Raw genomic sequence first — 7,813 nt, 5'->3', positions numbered from 1 at the left:
ACTAACTCTAACCCTAAAACAGATTGAAATACAATAGATCGATATTAGGGTCATAATTATGGGTGACAATTTCATATGACACCGCTAGAAAAAACTGCCGTTCAAACCGAAAAGATCCATTGTTTGAAGTGTTTGTGAGATGTGGTGAGACAAAAACGCTCTGACCTGCGGCAAAGTGGAGATGGGTGGTTTTATCATGACAATGCACCTCCACACCCTGCCTTGAGTGTGAGACAGTTTTTGTCAAAAATAGCATGACCTTGCTTACCCACCTGATTTTGCCTGTTCTTGTTCCCTGCAACTCTTTTTCTGTTCTTCTGAATGAAAAAATTCCTTAAAAGAAAACGTTTAGCAGATGTAGAAGAGGTGAAAAAAATGCGATAGAGGTATTAAAAGGCATCACTTTGCAAGAGTTTCAGGACTGCTTCAAACAATGGAAGACACATCTGGACCGATGCATTGCTTCACATGGAGGATATCTTGAAGGCGATAAAAGTGTAAACATGTATAATTAAGTGAATAATATATATTGCAAAATTCTGGTTTCTTTTGGGTACCCTCTCATACGAATGACTCCACCAAGCTTCATTGAAATTTATAAAATTTCAACGTTTTAAACTTCTATATTGCAAACCAAGTGTGGTATATTTTGTAATAACTATACTTGAATTCTGCCCTATAATCATGATGATCATCATCATCTTTGCCATTATCCTCCTCATCATTGTCATCTTCTTTGTCAGCATTGTCATCATTGTCTTTGTTATCATCATCATCATCATCATCATCATCATCCTTACTATCATCATTGTCATCTTTGTTGTCATCATCATCGTCATTGTTATTACCATCATTATCGTCGTCGTCATCATCATCATCTTCTCTATTGTCATCCTCATCAGTGAGATCATTTTTGTCAACATTGTCATTGTCATCTTTGTCATCATCATCAACATCCTTATTGCTGTTGCTATCATCATCATTGTTGTTGTTGTCGTCATCATCACCATCCTTATCATCATCATCATTATCATTGTCATCATTTTTGTTGTCGTTGTCATCATCATTGTCATCACTATCATCATCATCATCATCATCATCATCATTATCGTCATCATCATCTACTGACAACAACATACACTTGTGTCAGACTCGAATGAAAGACACACCACATCTCCCGTACCGGTGTCCTAAGTTCACCGTTAGTGATGGCACAAACATTGTCCTCTGACAGTATCTTGACACTAATATCGCGAGAATATCTTCACTTCATAACCTCATAAGTTTGTTTGCAGACAATAACTTGTCCAGTGGTCAGGCAACTCCATGTGTCGTCCTAAAATGGGGAGGTTGCCAAAGAGTTGTTCATGAATTGCTTTCTATATCCAGCAGATGATGAAGCCTATCTGGTGCATGACAATATCAAATCTGAAATAAATCCTGAAATTAAACTATAAGACAGAAAAGAGGCACAGGTGTAAACAGGTGTGGTTACGTGGTAAGAAGTTTGCTTCCCAACCACATGATTCTGCGTTCTATTTTAGGCTTGGGCTGACCAAAGTCTTGTGTGTGGATTTGGTAGATGGAAACTGAAAGAAGCCCATCATATACATATATATGTATATAAATATAAATACATACATCCACACATATATATGTACATATATATATATATATATATATATACATATGTACATATATATAATATACATATATACATATATATATACATATATACATATATATATAATACATATATATATATATACATATATATATATATTATATATATATATATATATATATATATATATATATATATATATATATATATATTGGTAAAAACGGTAAGATGGCCAGATAACCGAAGAGATGGTGTTGTGGATTTCCACCACGGCATCCAAAACTCAGAGTTTTATCTTGGCTATTGAATAATTGTCACATATTATTTTACAGATATATATATATATATATATATATATAGATAGATAGATAAATTGATAGATAGATAGATATACATATAAATACACATACATAAACTATCTATATACATACATACATATATACATATATATATATATGTATATATATATATATATATATATATATATATATATATAAAACGTGGAGGCGCAGTGGCCCAGTGGTTAGGGCAGCGGAGTTGCTGTTGTAGGATCGCGGTTTCAATTCCCAGACTGGGCGTTGTGAGTGTTTATTGAGTGAAAACATCTAAAGTCCCACTGAGGCTCTGGCAGGGGGTAATGGCGATCCCTGCTGTACTCTTTCGCCACAACTTCCTCTCCCTCTTTCTTCTGTTGGCCTGCTTGCTTAGCCAGCAGGGTGGCGTCATTTGAAGGCTAAAACAATGCGAAGCGCATTGTGACCAGCGATGTGTAGCAACATCTGATAGCCTGGTCGGTTACGGTGATCACGGTGATATATATAACAAAGTAAACAACATGTTGTATGGTGTGCCACATGGATAAATCAAAGGTGGGACAGAAAGAACACTACAAGCAGAAATCAAGAAAATACAACATGCAGAAAGACAGACAATAACATAACAAACGGCAAACAGGACAAAAATAAAGTACATGGATCATTTGCAACCTATTTCCTCGCACTCCTTTAACCCCATGACTGCTTAAATCCAGCAGGTGCCAGGGACTTCAGCTAAAAGGGTTAACCCTTTCATTACTGTATTTATTTTGAGATGCTCTGTGTTTCTTTCAATTAATTTTAAAGATAACAAAGAATTTTGTAAAATAACTTAGTTATTATTCAGCTAGTGTTAGGAACATAAATTGTGATTAAGGTTTGGTGGAAGATTTTAATTCTGAACTTTTGAAAGCAAAACATTGGGACTCAGAGCCAGAGCCGGTTTCAGCCGGGTTGGTAACGAAAGGGTTAAACCTCTGAGAAAGGCAAACGAATGTATACAAGAATGGAAACAAAAACGAGAAAGCTAGAATTATACACATGCAACAGAATGCTTTTCGACTATTCAACAGAAGGGAAACAATTATACATTTACAAATACAAATGAATAAATAACAGAAAGGGTCTTTGAACTATCAGATGAGCATAATGTTCTGAAATAATAATGCAAGTGCAAGAAGAAAAGAATAATACATATACCATGGACGAACGCCTTTTAGCTATACAACAAAAGGTCTCCCCTTCTCTTCCCTTCCACCTCGTTCCTCACTCCCTCTGATTTCATTTTCTCTCTCTCATATTCCTTAATCCCTTCCTCCTCCTTATTCTTTAATCCCTTTGTGTTCCTTCCTCGTTTGTCCCCCTGTACCATTTTTCTCTCTCTCTGCCTCCCTCTCTCTTCCCCACCTCATTCTTTAGTCCCTTTGCCCTCTTCAACTCTTTCCCTCTCCTACAACGTGATTGCTGTCCAGTTAAGGCATTGTCGTACTTTTTTGACCAGCTGGTCACGTCCGTCTGTTCTCCTGCCCGGTCTGTTAAGATTTTTTCCCATTTTTCTTTGCACCAGCTTACTACATTCGTCTGATAGTTGAAAAACCCTTTTTGTTATTTATTTATGTTATATTCCTCTGTTATTGTCTTGAATTCCCCTGTTATTTGCCTTTTGTTGAATAGCTGCAAGGCATTTGTCTATTGTATATGTATAATTCTTTTAACATTGCATTTGCATTATTATTTCATAATGTTACATTCATCAACTAGTCAAAAGACCCTTTCTCTTATTCATTTATTTATATTCGTAACTGTACAATTGTTTTCCTTCTGTTGTTTCGCCAAAAGGTGTTCTCTTGTACATGTATAATTCTAGCTTTTTGTTTTTTATTTCCGTCCTTGTTTTTGTTCTTGTCACATTCATTTGCCTTTCTCAGAGGTTTAATGCTTTTAGCTGAAGTCCCTAGTCCTTGCTGGGTTCGAGCAGTTGTGGGGTTAAAGGAGTGCGAAATTGCAAGGACTTTCCAGACACTGACTGAAGAGGAAATAGGCTACGAATGATCCATGTATTTTATTTTTTTCCTGTTTGCCGTTTGTTCCTGGCACTCGCTGGATTCGAGCAATCTTGAGGATATAGAAGACATGGGCTGGGGTGGTGAAGCACGACCTTCGAACATTAGGCCTCACTGAGGCAATGACTAGTGACTGAGACCTTTGGAAATATGCAGTGCATGAGAAAACCTGGCAAGCCAAGTGAGACCATAACCCATGGCCTATGCCAGGGGTGTAACCAGCCCACTTATGTGTACCTTTCTTTCAGTGGACACTAAACTCTGCTTGCAAAGACCTGTTGAGGCAAGTGAAATCGAAATCAAATCAAATTCGCAAATTCCATGACTGGCACCCATGCCAGTGGAGCGCTAAGAGCACCATCCAAGCATGATTGCTGCCAGAGCAGCTGACTGGCTTCCCTGCCAGTGGCATGTAAAAAGCACCATCCAAACGTGATTGTTACTAGCGTCACCTTACTGGCACTTGTGTCTGTGGCACGTGAAAAACATTCGAGCGAGGTGGTTGTCAGTGCTGCTGGCTTGACTCCTGTGCAGGTGGCACATAAAAAAACACCACTTGAGCATGGCCGTTGCAAGTACCACCTGACTGGCCCTCATGCCAGTGGCACGTAAAAGCACCCACAACACTCTCAGAGTGGTTGGCGTTAGGAAGGGCATCCAGCTGCAGAAACTCTGCCAGATCAGATTGGAGCCTGGTACAGCCATCTGGTTTGCCAGTCCTCAGTCATATCGTTGAAACCATGCTATTATGGAAAGCGGACGTTAAACGATGATGATGATATGCCCCAGCATGGTTACAGTCTAATGACTGAGTAAAAAATAAAAGATAAAAGATATAAATACAAAAGATACAATTAATAATCTGATCATTATTTAAAATTCTAATAAGGAACCAATGCAAAAATATTAGCATTAGATCTGATTTATCCACTGAAGGATAAGATGAAAAATATCTGTTGTATCAGTAATTCAATATTTGTATAATGCACAACCATCATGATGGTGAGGATGATTATGATTTGGATGAAGATGTCTGTATAATGTACACCAAGATGATGATGATGATGATGATGATGATGATGCTCAGAATGATATATGATGTTTGTATAATGTAGACGATGACGATGACAATGCTGCTGCTGCCGATGATGATGATGATGATGATGATGACGACGACGACTACAACAGTGGTGACAATGACCACGACGATGATGATGGTAAGGTTGATGGTAGTGGTAGTTGTTTTGCTTGTTGTAGTAGTCACGGTTGTGGTATTATTGTTGTTGTTGTTGGTGGTGGTGGTGGTGGCAATGGTGATGATCACAACGATGATGATGATGATGATGATGATGATGATGATGATGATGATGATGATAATGATGGTGGTGATGATTGTGATTGTGGTGTTGGCGTTGTTGTTGTTGTTCTTGGTGGTAGTGGTGCATATATTTGTCTATCTTTGCTTTTCTCTGTTTATATTCAGAGATATGAAACACATGTTTATGAGTTTATATTGGTGTCTGCTTATAAGAGGCATGGGTATTTGTTTGCTTGTTTGTTTGTGTGTGTGTGTGTGTATGTGTGTGTGTGTGTGTGTTTTAGAGCATATGTGTGTTTGAATGGTGCATATGTGTGTGTATGTTTGTGTACATATATGTATGTGTGTATGTGTATGTTTCTGTGTATGTATGATTTTATGCGTGTTGGTGTGTGTGTGTGTGTGTGTGCAAATGCCTGTTGTTATATGGGTACAAATGTATATTTGTCTGTGCATGGGAGTACGTATGCATGTGTGTGTGTATATATATGTATATATGTATATATATATATATATATATATATATATATATATATATATGAATATATATATATATACGTGTGTGTATGTGTATATGTATGAATATATGTGTTCACATACTTGTGTGTGTGTGTGTGTGGTGTGTGTGTGTGGGCATATGTGTACATGTGAATAAGTGTATGTTTGTGTGTATGCATACACTTATTTATACTATTCCAATTGTCTTTTTGTATAACCAAACCAAAGCACTGATGTCGTTACTTCCTAGATTTCCAGAAAGTAATTTGCAGTAGAAAGACAACCTAAAAATACCTTTATTTTCCTTTCACTCGAAATGAAGAATAGTCAGATATCAATGAGAAATATATCGCTCCATTTGTGAAGACGTGTAGACAGAAAACTGTTCACCTCTCTCCCCCGTCACTTTCAATATCTCTTCACTAAAAATACCTGTTACATCTAATAACATCCATGGAAGATCATTTTGCAAGCATTTATGATGCTATGGATAAATAGAAATACTCGTAAATGTGTGAAGATTGCTTTTAGCCATGAAATTCATTTGTTGCGGTTTCCAAGATAATATTAACTTCCAAGAAATGTTAAAAAAAAAGTAAAACAATTTCTCCATGGTTAAATATTAATGATATATAATAGCTTTATTTATTTGTTTATTTGTTTATTTATTATTTTTTTTTTTACTGTTGTATTCAATACATGTTAAGCGAAACAATGATGTTGAGATTTTTGATAGAAATACGAAATTGTTGTACTGTACAGCACTGCACTAATTGTTATTGCAGACCTAGTTAGACTTAGTTATCTGTAGTTTACAACTATATTTCACAACCACGTGGTTGGGGGTTGGTTCCCACTGCTTGCATGGCACCTTGAGCAAGTGTTTTCTTTGTACAACAGAGATGAATTTATTGACTTGTGAACATGCATTAATATCAAAAGTAAGGTTTCAATTCACGGGCATGTGGTTTGGTAGTCAAGCATTTAAGCCTCATTATTTAATGTGTTATTGAGGCAGAGAAATAAATCACACACACACACACACACACGTGCACAGACACACAGCCTTAATACACAAATAAAGAAATTCTATCCATCAATGTGGTGTTTAGCACTCATTCTTGTCATTCAGCATTTATGTATATATGTATACCTACATTCATATATATATACTAGCAGTATCGCCCGGCGTTGCTCGTGTTTGTAAGGGAAATAACTATATAAGCATTTTTAGAGAGTTATAGCCAAAAAATAGCAAAAAAAATGCATTAAAAATGGAAAAAAAATTATGGTAAATTTTTTTTAAAATCGTTGACACATCGTAGACATTTTTAGAGAGTTACTTCCTTTATATAATAGCGAAAAAATGCATTAAAATGGGAAAAAAGGATGGTAAATTTTTTTTTTAAATCGTAGACTCATCGTAGACGCGCGCTAATACCCAGAAGGACTCGATATGGATCACGTCTATAAGATACCCGGTTTTGGTTAAACTGCACCGCAAAATGTGGGAGTAGTTAGGAATCTAAATCGTAGGAGACAGACACACAACTTGACTTTTATATATAAAGATATATATACATATATATATGTGTGTGTGTTTGTGCGTGCATGTATGTATCTATATATATATGTATATATCTGTACATAAACACATACAAATACATGCATGTACACACACACACACACACCCACATATATCCAGCCTAAAGAAGGTGAGTCCACCCAACATTTATTTGCTTTCATTACTAGTAGCATATTTTTGAAAACTACATCTGCCAACATTATGAAGTAACTTGGAGACTCCTAAAACTGCTGTCAGGCTGGTAACACCATACATTCTCCCTTTTAATTTTCTTTGTCTTTGTACTCTGTGTCAGTTTGCTCTGTTAATATATAAATATCTATATATTTATACTCGAATATTCACCATCTGAATATTTTCAGTCTCAGCTTTCTCTATATTTACTTGTATACATGTATATATATCTTATAT

The sequence above is a fragment of the Octopus sinensis genome, linkage group LG6, assembly GCF_006345805.1.
Source record: "Octopus sinensis linkage group LG6, ASM634580v1, whole genome shotgun sequence".
In the NCBI taxonomy this organism is placed as follows: Eukaryota; Metazoa; Mollusca; class Cephalopoda; order Octopoda; family Octopodidae; genus Octopus; species Octopus sinensis.
This window is presented reverse-complemented; position numbering follows the sequence as displayed.